The sequence below is a fragment of the Triturus cristatus genome, chromosome 1_1 (genome assembly GCF_964204655.1).
Source record: "Triturus cristatus chromosome 1_1, aTriCri1.1, whole genome shotgun sequence".
NCBI classification, from domain to species: Eukaryota; Metazoa; Chordata; class Amphibia; order Caudata; family Salamandridae; genus Triturus; species Triturus cristatus.
In genome coordinates, this window is record NC_140579.1 from 480282388 (window position 1) to 480302684 (window position 20297).

Below are 20297 nucleotides of genomic sequence, written 5' to 3' on the forward strand. Positions count from 1 at the left end.
TACCCTAAACCCTGAAACACAACCCCCTACACTCCACAGACACCACTGCACTTCCCTTAACCATAAAACTCTACCCTCAGCATGACTCCCTACACTACCCAAACACCACTGCACTACCCTAAACCCTAAAACACAACCCCCTACACTACCCAAACACCAATGCACTACCCTAAACCCTAAAGCACTACCACCAGCACGACACCCTACACTCCCCAAACACCACTGCACTACCCATAACCACAAAAAACCACCCTCAGTATGACCCCCTACACTACCCAAACACCACTGCGCTACCCAAAACCCTAAAACACCACCCCCAGCACACCCCCCTACACTACCCAAACACCACCGCGTTACCCAAAACCCTAAAGCACCAACCCCCAGCACGCCCCCCCCTACACTACCCAAAAACCACTGCGCTACCCTAAACCCTAAAACACTACCCTAGCACGACCCCCTACATTACCCACATACCACTGCACTACCCTAAACCCTAAAACACTACCCCCAGCACGACCCCCTACACTACCCAAACATCAAAGCGGTACCCTAAACCCTAAAACACTACCACCAGCACGACCCCCTACACTACTCAAACACCACTGTGCTACCCTAAACCCTAAACTGCTCCTCCCTCTCTCATCCCAATGGGAGCACGATGTCCCCCAGCCGGAGTGGCGCCTCTAGGCCAGGGTCGCGTTGGGGCTGGGCGGCCATCATGGTGCATGAAGTGGGCACGCGGGCACGGTGTGGCCGAAAGGAGGAAGGCCACGGACGGGGAAGTCCGGGTCGGGTGTGTGTGTGTTCTGGTGGGAACGATCGGCTAGGCTGTGGGCTCGGTGGCTGCTTGAGGTGCATGGGTCAGGTTATGTGGTGCGGGGACAGGGATGGCTATGCTACGAGGCCGGGTCTAACAACTACCATAAACCCTAAAACACTACCACCAGCACGACACCCTACACTACCTAAACACCACTGCGCTACCCAAAACCATAGAACACTACCCCAGCACAACCCCCTACACTACCCAAACACCACTGCGCTACCCTAAGCCCTAAAACACTACCCCAGCACAAACCCCTACACTACCCAAATACGAATGCACTACCCTTAACCCTAAAACACTACCACCAGCACGACACCCTACACTACCCAAACACCACTGCGCTACCCAAAACCCCAAAACACCTCCCCCAGCACGACCCCACACTACCCAAACACCACTGCGCTACCCTAAACCCTAAAGCACTACCCCAGCACGACCCCCTACATTACCCAAATAAAATTGCGCTACTCTAAACTCTAAAACACTACTCCCAGCACGACTCCATACACTACGCAAAAATCACTGCGGTACCCTAAACCCTAAAACACGACCCCCAGCACGACGCCCTACACTACCCAAACACCACTGCGCTACCCTACACCCTAAAATACTACCACAGCATGACCCCCCTATACTACCCAAACACCACTGCACTACCCTAAACCCCAAAACACTACCCCAGCACGACACCCTACACTACCCATACACCACTGCACCACCCTAAACCATAAATCATCCCCTAGCATGACTCCCTACACTACCCAAACACCACTGCACTACCCAAACCCTGAAACACAACCCCCTACACTCCACAAACACCACTGCACTTCCCTTAACCATAAAACTCTACCCTCAGCATGACTCCCTACACTACCCAAACACCACTGCACTACCCTAAACCCTAAAACACAACCCCCTACACTACCCAAACACCAATGCACTACCCTAAACCCTAAAGCACCAACCCCCAGCACGCCCCCCTACACTACCCAAAAACCACTGCGCTACTCTAAACCCTAAAACACTACCACCAGCACGACCCCCTACACTACCCAAACACCACTGCGCTACCCTAAACCCTAAAACACTACCACCAGCATGACACCCTAAACTAACCAAACACCACTGCGCTACCCAAAACCCAAAACACCACCCCCAGCATGACCCCACAATACCCAAACATCACTGCACTACCCAAAACCCTAAAAACACCACCCCCAGCTCACCCCCCTACACTACCCAAACACTACTGCGCTACCCTAAACCCTAAAACACTACCCCAGCATAACCCCCTATACTATCCAAACACCACTGCACTACCCTAAACCCTAAAACACTAGCCCAGCACGTCCCCCTACACTACCCAAACACCACTGCACTACCCTAAACCCTAAAACACAACCCCCTACACTCCACAAACACCACTGCACTACCCTTAACCATAAAACACTACCCCAGCATGACCCCCTACACTACACAAGCACCACTGCACTACCTAAACCCTAAAACACTACCCCCTACACTACACAGACACTACTGCGCTACCCTAAACCCTAAAACACTACCCCCAGCACAACCCACTACACTACCCAAACACCATTGCGATACCCTAAACCCTAAAACACTATCCCCAGCACGACCCCCTACACTACCCAAACACCACTGTGCTATCCTAAACCCTAAAACACTACCCCACCACTACACCCTACACTACCCAAACATCACTGCGGTACCCTAAACCCTGAAACACTACCCCCAAGATGACCCCCTACACTATCCAAACATCACTGCAGTGCCCTAAACTCTAAAACACTACCCCTGGCACGAACCCCTACACTACCCAAATACGAATGCACTACACTTAACCCTAAAACACTACCACCAGCACGACACCCTACACTACCCAAACACCACTGCGCTACCCAAAACCCCAAAACACCACCCCCAGCACGACCCCACACTACCCAAACACCACTGCGCTACCCTAAACCCTAAAGCACTACCCCAGCACGACCCCCTACATTACCCAAATAAAACTGCGCAACTCTAAACCCTACAACACTACACCCAGCACGACTCTCTACACTACCCAAACACCACTGCACTAACCTAAACCCTAAATTTACCCCAGCACAACCCCCTACACTGCCAAAAACACCACTGCGCTACCCTAAACCCTAAAACACTACCCCTGCACAACCCCCTACACTACCCAATCACCAATGCACTACCCTAAACCCTAAAACACTACCACCAGCACGACACCCTACACTACCCAAACACCACTGCGCTACCCTAAACCCTAAAACACTACCCCAGCATGACCCCTATACTATCCAAACACCACTGCACTACCCTAAACACTAAAACACTACCCCGGCACGACCCCCTACACTACCCAAACACCACTGCACTACCCTAAACCCTAAAACACGACCCCCTACACTCCACAAACACCACTGCACTACCCTTAACCATAAAACACTACCCCAGCATGACCCCCTACACTACCCAAACACCACTGCACTACCCTAAACACTAAATCATCCCTAGCATGACTCCCTACAGTACCCAAACACCACCCCCAGCACGACCTCACACTACCCAAACACCACTGCGCTACCCTAAACCCTAAAGCACTACCCCAGCACGACCCCCTACATTACCCAAATAAAACTGCGCTACTCTAAACCCTAAAACACTACACCAAGCACGACTCCCTACACTACGCAAAAATCACTGTGGTATCCTAAACCCTAAAACACGACCCCCAGCACGACGCCCTACACTACCCAAACACCACTGCACTAACCTAAACCCTATATTTACCCCAGCAGGACCCCCTACACTACCCAAACACCACTGCGCTACCCTAAACCCTAAAACACTACCCCAGCATGACCCCTATACTATCCAAACACCACTGCGCTACCCTAAACCCTAAAGCACTACCCCAGCACGACCCCCTACATTACCCAAATAAAACTGCGCTACTCTAAACCCTAAAACACTACACCAAGCACGACTCCCTACACTACGCAAAAATCACTGTGGTACCCTAAACCCTAAAACACGACCCCCAGCACGACGCCCTACACTACCCAAACACCACTGCACTAACCTAAACCCTATATTTACCCCAGCAGGACCCCCTACACTACCCAAACACCACTGCGCTACCCTAAACCCTAAAACACTACCCCAGCATGACCCCTATACTATCCAAACACCACTGCACTACCCTAAACCCTAAAACACTACCCCGGCACGACCCCCTACACTACCCAAACACCACTGCACTACCCTAAACCCTAAAACACGACCCCCTACACTCCACAAACACCACTGCACTACCCTTAACCATAAAACACTACCCCAGCATGACCCCCTACACTACACAAACACCACTGCACTACCCTAAACCCTAAAACACTACCCCCTACACTACACAGACACTACTGCGCTACCCTAAACCCTAAAACACTACCCCCAGCACAACCCACTACACTACCAAAACACCACTGCGCTACCCTAAACCCTAAAACACTACCCCAGCATGACCCCTATACTACCCAAACACCACTGCACTACCCTAAACCCTAAAACACTACCCCAGCACGACCCCCTACACTACCCAAACACCACTGCACTACCCTAAACACTAAATCATCCCTAGCATGACTCCCTACAGTACCCAAACACCACTGCACTACCCTAAACCCTTAAACACAACCCTCTACACTCCACAAACACCACTGCACTACCCTTAACCATAAAACACTACCCCCAGCATGACCCCCTACACTACACAAACACCATTGCACTACCCTAAACCCTAAAACACTACCCCTTACACTACACAGACACCTTTGCACTACCCTCAACCCTAAAACACTAGCCCCAGCACGAACCCACAAACACTAACCAAATACCACTGCACTACCCTAAACCCTAAATCCACCCCCTGCACCACCCCCTACACTACCCAAACATCACTGCACTACCCTAAACCCTATATTTACCCTAGAATGACCCCCTACACTGCCCAAACACCACTGCACTACCCTAAACCCTAAAACACTACCCCCAGTATGACCACCTACACTACCGAAACACCACTGCGCTACCCTAAACCCTAAAACACTACCCCTGCACCACCACTTACACTACCCAAACACCAATGCACTACCATAAACCCTAAAACACTACCACCAGCAGGACACCCTACACTACCCAAACACCACTGTGCTACCCAAAACCATAAATCACTACCCCAGCACAACCCCCTACACTACCCAAACACCACTGCGCTACCCTAAGCCCTAAAACACTACCCAAGCACAAACCCCTACACTACCCAAATACGAATGCACTACCCATAACCCTAAAACACTACCACCAGCACGACACCCTACACTACCCAAACACCACTGCGCTACCCAAAACCCCAAAACACCACCCCCAGCACGACCTCACACTACCCAAACACCACTGCGCTACCCTAAACCCTAAAGCACTACCCCAGCACGACCCCCTACATTACCCAAATAAAACTGCGCTACTCTAAACCCTAAAACACTACACCAAGCACGACTCCCTACACTACGCAAAAATCACTGTGGTACCCTAAACCCTAAAACACGACCCCCAGCACGACGCCCTACACTACCCAAACACCACTGCACTAACCTAAACCCTATATTTACCCCAGCAGGACCCCCTACACTGCCAAAAACACCACTGCGCTACCCTAAACCCTAAAACACTACCCCTGCACAACCCCCTGCACTACCCAAACACCAATGCACTACCCTAAACCCTAAAACACTACCACCAGCACAACACCCTACACTACCCAAACACCACTGCGCTACCCTAAAACACTACCCCAGCATGATCCCTATACTATCCAAACACCACTGCACTACCCTAAACCCTAAAACACTACCCCGGAACGACCCCCTACACTACCCAAACACAACTGCACTACCCTAAACCCTAAAACACGACCCCCTACACTCCACAAACACCACTGCACTACCCTAAACCCTAAAACACTAACCTCAGCACGACCCCCTACACTACCCAAACACCACTGTGCTATCCTAAACCCTAAAACACTACCCCACCACGACACCCTACACTACCCAAACATCACTGCGGTACCCTAAACCCTAAAACACTAACCCCAACATGACCCCCTACACTATCCAAACCTCACTGCAGTGCCCTAAACCCTAAAACACTACCCCTAGCACGATCCCCTACACTACCCAAACCCCACTGCGCTACCCTAAACCCTAAAACACTACCCCAGCATGACCCCTATACTACCCAAACACCAAAGCACTACCCTAAACCCTAAAACACTACCCCAGCACGACCCCCTACACTACCCAAACACCACTGCACTACCCTAAACACTAAATCATCCCTAGCATGACTCCCTACAGTACCCAAACACCACTGCACTACCCTAAACCCTTAAACACAACCCTCTACACTCCACAAACACCACTGCACTACCCTTAACCATAAAACACTACCCCCAGCATGACCCCCTACACTACGCAAACACCACTGCACTACCCTAAACCCTAAAACACTACCCCCTACACTGCACAGACACCACTGCACTATCCTAAACCCTAAAACACCACCCTCAGCATGACCCCCTACACTTCACAAACACCACTGCACTACCCTAAACCCTAAAACACTACCCCCTACACTACACAGACACCTTTGCACTACCCTCAACCCTAAAACACTACCCCCCGCACGAACCCCCAAACACTACCCAAATACCAGTGCACTACCCTAAACCCTAAATCCACCCCCAGCACCACCCCCTACACTACCCAAACATCACTGCACTACCCTAAACCCTAAAACACTACCCCTGCACCACCCCTTACACTACCCAAACACCAATGCACTACCATAAACCCTAAAACACTACCACCAGCAGGACACCCTACACTACCCAAACACCACTGCGCTACCCAAAACCATAAAACACTACCCCAGCACAACCCCCTACACTACCCAAACCCCACTGCGCTACCCTAAGCCCTAAAACACTACCCAAGCACAAACCCCTAGACTACCCAAATATGAATGCACTACCCATAACCCTAAAACACTACCACCAGCACGACACCCTACACTACCCAAACACCACTACGCTACCCAAAACCCCAAAACACCACCCCCAGCACGACCCCACACTACCCAAACACCACTGCGCTACCCTAAACCCTAAAGCACTACCCCAGCACGACCCCCTACATTACCCAAATAAAACTGCGCTACTCTAAACCCTAAAACACTACACCCAGGACGACTCCCTACACTTCGCAAAAATCACTGCGGTACCCTAAACCCTAAAACACTACCCCCAGCACGACGCCCTACACTACCCAAACACCACTGCACTAACCTAAACCCTATATTTACCCCTGCACGACCCCCTACACTGCCAAAGACACCACTGCGCTACCCTAAACCCTAAAACACTACCCCTGCACAACCCCCTGCACTACCCAAACACCAATGCACTACCCTAAACCCTAAAACACTACCACCAGCACGACACCCTACACTACCCAAACACCACTGCGCTACCCTGAACCCTAAAACAGCACCCCGGCATGACCCCTATACTATCCAAACACACTGCACTACCCTAAACCCTAAAACACTACCCCGGCACGACCCCCTACACTACCCAAACACCACTGCACTACCCTAAACCCTAAAACACGCCCCCTACACTCCACAAACACCACTGCACTACCCTTAACCATAAAACACTACCCCAGCATGACCCCCTACACTGCACAAACACCACTGCACTACCCTAAACCCTAAAACACTACCCCCTACACTACACAGACACTACTGCGCTACCCTAAACCCTAAAACACTACCCCCAGCACAACCCACTACACTACCCAAACACCACTGCGGTACCCTAAACCCTAAAACACTATCCCCAGCACGACCCCCTACACTACCCAAAAACCACTGTGCTATCCTAAACCCTAAAACACTACCCCACCACGACACCCTACACTACCCAATCATCACTGCGGTACCCTAAACCCTAAAACACTACCCCCCACATGACCCCCTACACTATCCAAACATCACTGCAGTGCCCTAAACCCTAAAACACTACCCCTAGCACGCCCCCCTACACTACCCAAACACCACTACGCTACCCTAAACCCTAAAACACTATCCCAGCATGACCCCTATACTACCCAAACACCACTGCACTACCCTAAACCCTAAAACACTACCCCAGCACGACTCCCTACAGTACCCAAACACCACTGCACTACCCTATACCCTTATACACAACCCTCTACACTCCACAAACACCACTGCACTACCCTTAACCATAAAACACAACCCCCAGCATGACCCCCTACACTACACAAACACCACTGTACTACCCTAAACCCTAACATACTACCCCCTACACTGCACAGACACCACTGCACTATCCTAAACCCTAAAACACTACCCCCTACACTACACAGATACCTTTGCACTACCCTCAACCCTAAAACACTACCCCCAGCACGAACCCCCAAACACTACCCAAATACCACTGCACTACACTAAACCCTAAATCCACCCCCAGCACCACCCCCTACACTACCCAAACACCACTGCACTACCCTAAACCCTAAATTTACCCCAGAACGACTCCTTACACTGCCCAAACACCACTGCACTACCCTAAACCCTAAAACACTACCCCCAGTACGACCACCTACACTACCGAAACACCACTGCGCTACCCTAAACCCTAAAACACTACCCCTGCACCACCCCTTACACTACCCAACCACCAATGCACTACCATAAACCCTAAAACACTACCACCAGCACAACCCCCTACACTACCCAAACACCACTGCGCTACCCAAAACCATAAAACACTACCCCAGCACAACCCCCTACACTACCCAAACACCACTGCGCTACCCTAAGCCCTAAAACACTACCCCAGCACAAACCCCTACACTACCCAAATACGAATGCACTACCCTTAACCCTAAAACACTACCACCAGCACGACACCCTACACTACCCAAACACAACTGCGCTACCCAAAACCCCAAAACACCACCCCCAGCACGACCCCACACTACCCAAACACCACTGCGCTACCCTAAACCCTAAAGCACTACCCCAGCACGACCCCCTACATTACCCAAATAAAATTGCGCTACTCTAAACTCTAAAACACTACACCCAGCACGACTCCCTACAATACGCAAAAATCACTGCGGTACCCTAAACCCTAAAACACGACCCCCAGCACGACGCCCTACACTACCCAAACACCACTGCGCTACCCTACACCCTAAAATACTACCCCAGCATGACCCCCTATACTACCCAAACACCACTGCACTACCCTAAACCCTAAAACACTACCCCAGCACGACACCCTACACTACCCATACACCACTGCACCACCCTAAACCATAAATCATCCCCTAGCATGACTCCCTACACTACCCAAACACCACTGCACTACCCTAAACCCTGAAACACAACCCCCTACACTCCACAAACACACTGCACTTCCCTTAACCATAAAACACTACCCTCAGCATGACTCCCTACACTACCCAAACACCACTGCACTACCCTAAACCCTAAAACACAACCCCCTACACTACCCAAACACCAATGCACTACCCTAAACCCTAAAGCACTACCACCAGCACGACACCCTACACTCCCCAAACACCACTGCACTACCCATAACCCCAAAAAACCACCCTCAGCATGACCCCCTACACTACCCAAACACCACTGCGCTACCCAAAACCCTAAAACAGCACCCCCAGCACACACCCCTACACTACCCAAACACCACTGCACTACCCAAAACCCTAAAGCACCGACCCCCAGCACGCCCCCCTACACTACCCAAAAACCACTGCGCTACCCTAAACCCTAAAACACTACCCTAGCACGACCCCCTACACTACCCAAACACCACTGCACTACCCTAAACCCTAAATTTACCCCAGCATAACCCCCTATACTATCCAAACACCACTGCACTACCCTAAACCCTAAAACACTACCCCCAGTACGACCACCTACACTACCGAAACACCACTGCGCTACCCTAAACCCTAAAACACTACCCCTGCACCACCCCTTACACTACCCAAACACCAATGCACTACCATAAACCCTAAAACACTACCTCCAGCACAACACCCTACACTACCCAAACACCACTGCGCTACCCAAAACCATAAAACACTACCCCAGCACAACCCCCTACACTCCCCCAAACACCACTGCGCTACCCTAAGCCCTAAAACACTACCCCAGCACAAACCCCTACACTACCCAAATACGAATGCACTACCCTTAACCCTAAAACACTACCCCAGCATGACCCCTATACTATCCAAACACCACTGCGCTACCCTAAACCCTAAAGCACTACCCCAGCACGACCCCCTACATTACCCAAATAAAACTGCGCTACTCTAAACCCTAAAACACTACACCAAGCACGACTCCCTACACTACGCAAAAATCACTGTGGTACCCTAAACCCTAAAACACGACCCCCAGCACGACGCCCTACACTACCCAAACACCACTGCACTAACCTAAACCCTATATTTACCCCAGCAGGACCCCCTACACTACCCAAACACCACTGCGCTACCCTAAACCCTAAAACACTACCCCAGCATGACCCCTATACTATCCAAACACCACTGCACTACCCTAAACCCTAAAACACTACCCCGGCACGACCCCCTACACTACCCAAACACCACTGCACTACCCTAAACCCTAAAACACGACCCCCTACACTCCACAAACACCACTGCACTACCCTTAACCATAAAACACTACCCCAGCATGACCCCCTACACTACACAAACACCACTGCACTACCCTAAACCCTAAAACACTACCCCCTACACTACACAGACACTACTGCGCTACCCTAAACCCTAAAACACTACCCCCAGCACAACCCACTACACTACCAAAACACCACTGCGCTACCCTAAACCCTAAAACACTACCCCAGCATGACCCCTATACTACCCAAACACCACTGCACTACCCTAAACCCTAAAACACTACCCCAGCACGACCCCCTACACTACCCAAACACCACTGCACTACCCTAAACACTAAATCATCCCTAGCATGACTCCCTACAGTACCCAAACACCACTGCACTACCCTAAACCCTTAAACACAACCCTCTACACTCCACAAACACCACTGCACTACCCTTAACCATAAAACACTACCCCCAGCATGACCCCCTACACTACACAAACACCATTGCACTACCCTAAACCCTAAAACACTACCCCTTACACTACACAGACACCTTTGCACTACCCTCAACCCTAAAACACTAGCCCCAGCACGAACCCACAAACACTAACCAAATACCACTGCACTACCCTAAACCCTAAATCCACCCCCTGCACCACCCCCTACACTACCCAAACATCACTGCACTACCCTAAACCCTATATTTACCCTAGAATGACCCCCTACACTGCCCAAACACCACTGCACTACCCTAAACCCTAAAACACTACCCCCAGTATGACCACCTACACTACCGAAACACCACTGCGCTACCCTAAACCCTAAAACACTACCCCTGCACCACCACTTACACTACCCAAACACCAATGCACTACCATAAACCCTAAAACACTACCACCAGCAGGACACCCTACACTACCCAAACACCACTGTGCTACCCAAAACCATAAATCACTACCCCAGCACAACCCCCTACACTACCCAAACACCACTGCGCTACCCTAAGCCCTAAAACACTACCCAAGCACAAACCCCTACACTACCCAAATACGAATGCACTACCCATAACCCTAAAACACTACCACCAGCACGACACCCTACACTACCCAAACACCACTGCGCTACCCAAAACCCCAAAACACCACCCCCAGCACGACCTCACACTACCCAAACACCACTGCGCTACCCTAAACCCTAAAGCACTACCCCAGCACGACCCCCTACATTACCCAAATAAAACTGCGCTACTCTAAACCCTAAAACACTACACCAAGCACGACTCCCTACACTACGCAAAAATCACTGTGGTACCCTAAACCCTAAAACACGACCCCCAGCACGACGCCCTACACTACCCAAACACCACTGCACTAACCTAAACCCTATATTTACCCCAGCAGGACCCCCTACACTGCCAAAAACACCACTGCGCTACCCTAAACCCTAAAACACTACCCCTGCACAACCCCCTGCACTACCCAAACACCAATGCACTACCCTAAACCCTAAAACACTACCACCAGCACAACACCCTACACTACCCAAACACCACTGCGCTACCCTAAAACACTACCCCAGCATGATCCCTATACTATCCAAACACCACTGCACTACCCTAAACCCTAAAACACTACCCCGGAACGACCCCCTACACTACCCAAACACAACTGCACTACCCTAAACCCTAAAACACGACCCCCTACACTCCACAAACACCACTGCACTACCCTAAACCCTAAAACACTAACCTCAGCACGACCCCCTACACTACCCAAACACCACTGTGCTATCCTAAACCCTAAAACACTACCCCACCACGACACCCTACACTACCCAAACATCACTGCGGTACCCTAAACCCTAAAACACTAACCCCAACATGACCCCCTACACTATCCAAACCTCACTGCAGTGCCCTAAACCCTAAAACACTACCCCTAGCACGATCCCCTACACTACCCAAACCCCACTGCGCTACCCTAAACCCTAAAACACTACCCCAGCATGACCCCTATACTACCCAAACACCAAAGCACTACCCTAAACCCTAAAACACTACCCCAGCACGACCCCCTACACTACCTAAACACCACTGCACTACCCTAAACACTAAATCATCCCTAGCATGACTCCCTACAGTACCCAAACACCACTGCACTACCCTAAACCCTTAAACACAACCCTCTACACTCCACAAACACCACTGCACTACCCTTAACCATAAAACACTACCCCCAGCATGACCCCCTACACTACGCAAACACCACTGCACTACCCTAAACCCTAAAACACTACCCCCTACACTGCACAGACACCACTGCACTATCCTAAACCCTAAAACACCACCCTCAGCATGACCCCCTACACTTCACAAACACCACTGCACTACCCTAAACCCTAAAACACTACCCCCTACACTACACAGACACCTTTGCACTACCCTCAACCCTAAAACACTACCCCCCGCACGAACCCCCAAACACTACCCAAATACCAGTGCACTACCCTAAACCCTAAATCCACCCCCAGCACCACCCCCTACACTACCCAAACATCACTGCACTACCCTAAACCCTAAAACACTACCCCTGCACCACCCCTTACACTACCCAAACACCAATGCACTACCATAAACCCTAAAACACTACCACCAGCAGGACACCCTACACTACCCAAACACCACTGCGCTACCCAAAACCATAAAACACTACCCCAGCACAACCCCCTACACTACCCAAACCCCACTGCGCTACCCTAAGCCCTAAAACACTACCCAAGCACAAACCCCTAGACTACCCAAATATGAATGCACTACCCATAACCCTAAAACACTACCACCAGCACGACACCCTACACTACCCAAACACCACTACGCTACCCAAAACCCCAAAACACCACCCCCAGCACGACCCCACACTACCCAAACACCACTGCGCTACCCTAAACCCTAAAGCACTACCCCAGCACGACCCCCTACATTACCCAAATAAAACTGCGCTACTCTAAACCCTAAAACACTACACCCAGGACGACTCCCTACACTTCGCAAAAATCACTGCGGTACCCTAAACCCTAAAACACTACCCCCAGCACGACGCCCTACACTACCCAAACACCACTGCACTAACCTAAACCCTATATTTACCCCTGCACGACCCCCTACACTGCCAAAGACACCACTGCGCTACCCTAAACCCTAAAACACTACCCCTGCACAACCCCCTGCACTACCCAAACACCAATGCACTACCCTAAACCCTAAAACACTACCACCAGCACGACACCCTACACTACCCAAACACCACTGCGCTACCCTGAACCCTAAAACAGCACCCCAGCATGACCCCTATACTATCCAAACACCACTGCACTACCCTAAACCCTAAAACACTACCCCGGCACGACCCCCTACACTACCCAAACACCACTGCACTACCCTAAACCCTAAAACACGCCCCCTACACTCCACAAACACCACTGCACTACCCTTAACCATAAAACACTACCCCAGCATGACCCCCTACACTGCACAAACACCACTGCACTACCCTAAACCCTAAAACACTACCCCCTACACTACACAGACACTACTGCGCTACCCTAAACCCTAAAACACTACCCCCAGCACAACCCACTACACTACCCAAACACCACTGCGGTACCCTAAACCCTAAAACACTATCCCCAGCACGACCCCCTACACTACCCAAAAACCACTGTGCTATCCTAAACCCTAAAACACTACCCCACCACGACACCCTACACTACCCAATCATCACTGCGGTACCCTAAACCCTAAAACACTACCCCCCACATGACCCCCTACACTATCCAAACATCACTGCAGTGCCCTAAACCCTAAAACACTACCCCTAGCACGCCCCCCTACACTACCCAAACACCACTACGCTACCCTAAACCCTAAAACACTATCCCAGCATGACCCCTATACTACCCAAACACCACTGCACTACCCTAAACCCTAAAACACTACCCCAGCACGACTCCCTACAGTACCCAAACACCACTGCACTACCCTATACCCTTATACACAACCCTCTACACTCCACAAACACCACTGCACTACCCTTAACCATAAAACACAACCCCCAGCATGACCCCCTACACTACACAAACACCACTGTACTACCCTAAACCCTAACATACTACCCCCTACACTGCACAGACACCACTGCACTATCCTAAACCCTAAAACACTACCCCCTACACTACACAGATACCTTTGCACTACCCTCAACCCTAAAACACTACCCCCAGCACGAACCCCCAAACACTACCCAAATACCACTGCACTACACTAAACCCTAAATCCACCCCCAGCACCACCCCCTACACTACCCAAACACCACTGCACTACCCTAAACCCTAAATTTACCCCAGAACGACTCCTTACACTGCCCAAACACCACTGCACTACCCTAAACCCTAAAACACTACCCCCAGTACGACCACCTACACTACCGAAACACCACTGCGCTACCCTAAACCCTAAAACACTACCCCTGCACCACCCCTTACACTACCCAACCACCAATGCACTACCATAAACCCTAAAACACTACCACCAGCACAACACCCTACACTACCCAAACACCACTGCGCTACCCAAAACCATAAAACACTACCCCAGCACAACCCCCTACACTACCCAAACACCACTGCGCTACCCTAAGCCCTAAAACACTACCCCAGCACAAACCCCTACACTACCCAAATACGAATGCACTACCCTTAACCCTAAAACACTACCACCAGCACGACACCCTACACTACCCAAACACAACTGCGCTACCCAAAACCCCAAAACACCACCCCCAGCACGACCCCACACTACCCAAACACCACTGCGCTACCCTAAACCCTAAAGCACTACCCCAGCACGACCCCCTACATTACCCAAATAAAATTGCGCTACTCTAAACTCTAAAACACTACACCCAGCACGACTCCCTACAATACGCAAAAATCACTGCGGTACCCTAAACCCTAAAACACGACCCCCAGCACGACGCCCTACACTACCCAAACACCACTGCGCTACCCTACACCCTAAAATACTACCCCAGCATGACCCCCTATACTACCCAAACACCACTGCACTACCCTAAACCCTAAAACACTACCCCAGCACGACACCCTACACTACCCATACACCACTGCACCACCCTAAACCATAAATCATCCCCTAGCATGACTCCCTACACTACCCAAACACCACTGCACTACCCTAAACCCTGAAACACAACCCCCTACACTCCACAAACACACTGCACTTCCCTTAACCATAAAATACTACCCTCAGCATGACTCCCTACACTACCCAAACACCACTGCACTACCCTAAACCCTAAAACACAACCCCCTACACTACCCAAACACCAATGCACTACCCTAAACCCTAAAGCACTACCACCAGCACGACACCCTACACTCCCCAAACACCACTGCACTACCCATAACCCCAAAAAACCACCCTCAGCATGACCCCCTACACTACCCAAACACCACTGCGCTACCCAAAACCCTAAAACAGCACCCCCAGCACACACCCCTACACTACCCAAACACCACTGCACTACCCAAAACCCTAAAGCACCGACCCCCAGCACGCCCCCCTACACTACCCAAAAACCACTGCGCTACCCTAAACCCTAAAACACTACCCTAGCACGACCCCCTACACTACCCAAACACCACTGCACTACCCTAAACCCTAAATTTACCCCAGCATAACCCCCTATACTATCCAAACACCACTGCACTACCCTAAACCCTAAAACACTACCCCCAGTACGACCACCTACACTACCGAAACACCACTGCGCTACCCTAAACCCTAAAACACTACCCCTGCACCACCCCTTACACTACCCAAACACCAATGCACTACCATAAACCCTAAAACACTACCACCAGCACAACACCCTACACTACCCAAACACCACTGCGCTACCCAAAACCATAAAACACTACCCCAGCACAACCCCCTACACTCCCCCAAACACCACTGCGCTACCCTAAGCCCTAAAACACTACCCCAGCACAAACCCCTACACTACCCAAATACGAATGCACTACCCTTAACCCTAAAACACTACCACCAGCACGACACCCTACACTACCCAAACACAATTGCGCTACCCAAAACACCACCCCCAGCACGACCCCACACTACATAAACACCACTGCGCTACCCTAAACCCCAAAGCACTACCCCAGCACGACCCCCTACATTACCCAAATAAAATTGCGCTGCTCTAAACTCTAAAACACTACACCCAGCACGACTCCCTACACTACGCAAAAATCACTGCGGTACCCTAAACCCTAAAACACGACCCCCAGCACGACGCCCTACACTACCCAAACACCACTGCGCTACCCTACACCCTAAAATACTACCCCAGCATGACCCCCTATACTACCCAAACACCACTGCACTACCCTAAACCCTAAAACACTACCCCAGCAGGACACCCTACACTACCCATACACCACTGCACCACCCTAAACCATAAATCATCCCCTAGCATGACTCCCTACACTACCCAAACACCACTGCACTACCCTAAACCCTGAAACACAACCCCCTACACTCCACAAACACACTGCACTTCCCTTAACCATAAAAAGACTACCCTCAGCATGACTCCCTACACTACCCAAACACCACTGCACTACCCTAAACCCTAAAACACAACCCCCTACACTACCCAAACACCAATGCACTACCCTAAACCCTAAAGCACTACCACCAGCACGACACCCTACACTCCCCAAACACCACTGCACTACCCATAACCCCAAAAAACCACCCTCAGCATGACCCCCTACACTACCCAAACACCACTGCGCTACCCAAAACCCTAAAACACCACCCCCAGCACACACCCCTACACTACCCAAACACCACTGCACTACCCAAAACCCTAAAGCACCAACCCCCAGCACGCCCCCCTACACTACCCAAAAACCACTGCGCTACCCTAAACCCTAAAACACTACCCTAGCATGACCCCCTACATTACCCACATACCACTGCACTACCGTAAACCCTAAAACACTACCCCCAGCACGACCCCCTACACTACCCAAACATCAAAGCGGTACCCTAAACCCTAATGCACTACCCCCAGCACAACCCCCTACACTACCCAAACACCAATGCGCTATCCTAAACCCTAAAACACTAACACCAGCACGACCCCCTACACTACTCAAACACCACTGTGCTACCCTAAACCCTAAAACACTACCCCAGCACAACCCCCTACACTACCCAGACACCAATGCACTACCCTAAACCCTTGGCTGGAAGCTGGAAATAAACTTCAGATAATACCAAAGGTACATATATCACATGAAAACATCAGATCTAAGCTTTCTAACAAGTATATTTAGGTCCTGGGTACTTACAAAGTGACTGTGATATCCATCCTGAGCTATTTGGAAAATTAGCAGATTTTGTCAAAAAAACATTTTTTGACAATTTTTGCTAATTTTCAGTATCAACCCTCATGACTGTTTTCAGGTCCATGTAGCCACCAGGACCCCATAATATATCTCAGGTGATATAAACAGAGTGGCTAGGGCTCATTTCCAGCCTCCAGGTACATGTTTGAATCCTATTTGTGACATTTCAAGGTGTTTGGTGTCAAACTCATTTTTTCTATTATAGGCCATAGAGCTCAGAGTCACATCACATTTCTAGTTCTGGACTCAACGACCCCATAGTATACCTCAGATGACATACCAGAAGTGTCTAAGACCCATTTCTGGCCTCCAGGGATGACTTTTTGAAATTTTTGTGTGTAAGGGGGCAAAGTCACTTCTTCCACCCAGTCCAAGGTGCTCAAAATCGGGTACGATATCAGGTTTTTCCCTTGGCTGGAAGCTGAAAAAAAAACTTCAGCTAATACCAAAGGTAGATAGATCAAATGAAAGCATCAGATCTGACCTTTCCAAAAAGTATATTTATGTCTTGTGCACTCAAACGGTGTCTCTGATATCCAGTCTGAGCTATTTGAATAATTAGCAAAACTTGCTAGAAGTGCTCACTATTAGCGAGTTTTGCTAATTTTCAGTATCAACCCTCATGACTGTTTTCAGGTCCCTGTGGCCACCAGGACCCCATAATACATCTCAGGTGATATAGCAAGAGTGGCTAGGGCTCATTTCCAGCCTCAAGGCACATGTCTGACTCCTATTTGTGACATTTCAAGGTGTTTGGTGTCAAACTCATTTTTTCCATTATAGGCCAAAGAGCTCAGAGTAACATCACATCACATTTCTAGTTCTGGACCCAAGGACCCCATATTATACCTCAGATGACATACCAGGAGTGTCTAAGACCCATTTCTAGCCTCCAGGGATGACTTTTTTGAAGTTTTGGGGTTTAAGGGGGCAAAGTCACTTCTTCCACCCAGCCCAAGGTGCTCAAATCGGGTACGATATCAGGTTTTTCCCTTGGCTGGAAGCTGGAAATAAACTTTAGATAATACCAAAGGTACATATATCACATGAATACATCAGATCTGAGCTTTCTAACAAGTATATTTAGGTCCTGGGTACTTACAAAGTGACTGTGATATCCATTCTGAGCTATTTGGAAAATTAGCAGATTTTGTCAAAAAAACATTTTTTGACAATTTTTGCTAATTTTCAGTATCAACCCTCATGACTGTTTTCAGGTCCATGTAGCCACCAGGACCCCATAATATATCTCAGGTGATATAACAAGAGTGGCTAGGGCTCATTTCCAGCCTCCAGGTACATGTCTGACTCCTATTTGTGACATTTCAAGGTGTTTGGTGTCAAACTCATTTTTTCCATTATAGGCCATAGAGCTCAGAGTCACATCACATTTCTAGTTCTGGACCCAAGGACCCCATAGTATACCTCAGATGATATACCAGAAGTGTCTAAGACCCATTTCTGGCCTCCAGGGATGACTTTTTGAAGTTTTGGGGTTTAAGGGGGCAAAGTCATTTCCACCCAGCCCGGAACGATATCAGGTTTTTCCCTTGGCTGGAAGCTGAAAAAAAACTTCAGATAATACCAAAGGTACATAGATCACATGAAAACATCAGATCTGAGCTTTCTAACAAGTATATTTAGGTCCTGGGTACTCACAAAGTGACCGTGATATCCATTCTGAGCTATTTGGAAAATTAGCAAATCTTGTCAAAAACACTTTTTTTGACAATTTTTGCTAATTTTTGGTATCAACTCTCATGACAGTTTGTGGGTCCTTGTGGACATCAGGAACCCACATTATACCTCAGGTGATATACCAGCAATGTCTGAGACCCAATTCTAGCATCCAGCCGCCTGTTTTAGTGATATTCGTCCTATTTGTAGGTGTTCAGGGAACAGAGTCACTTCTTCTACAGAAGGCTATGGTGCTGCTCCATGTGCTCCAAGAGGTCAAAAAAATAGTTAATACAAAATCATTTGAAAAGTATATAGGTACAATTGCAGTGTCTGGAATGCTGTATAGGTGCACTTACAGTGTCCTGTGTACCTCCAAAATGAATTTCTAACACTTTTGAAGTCTCCTGAAGCAAAAAATGACTAAGTCCAAAAACATCATTGG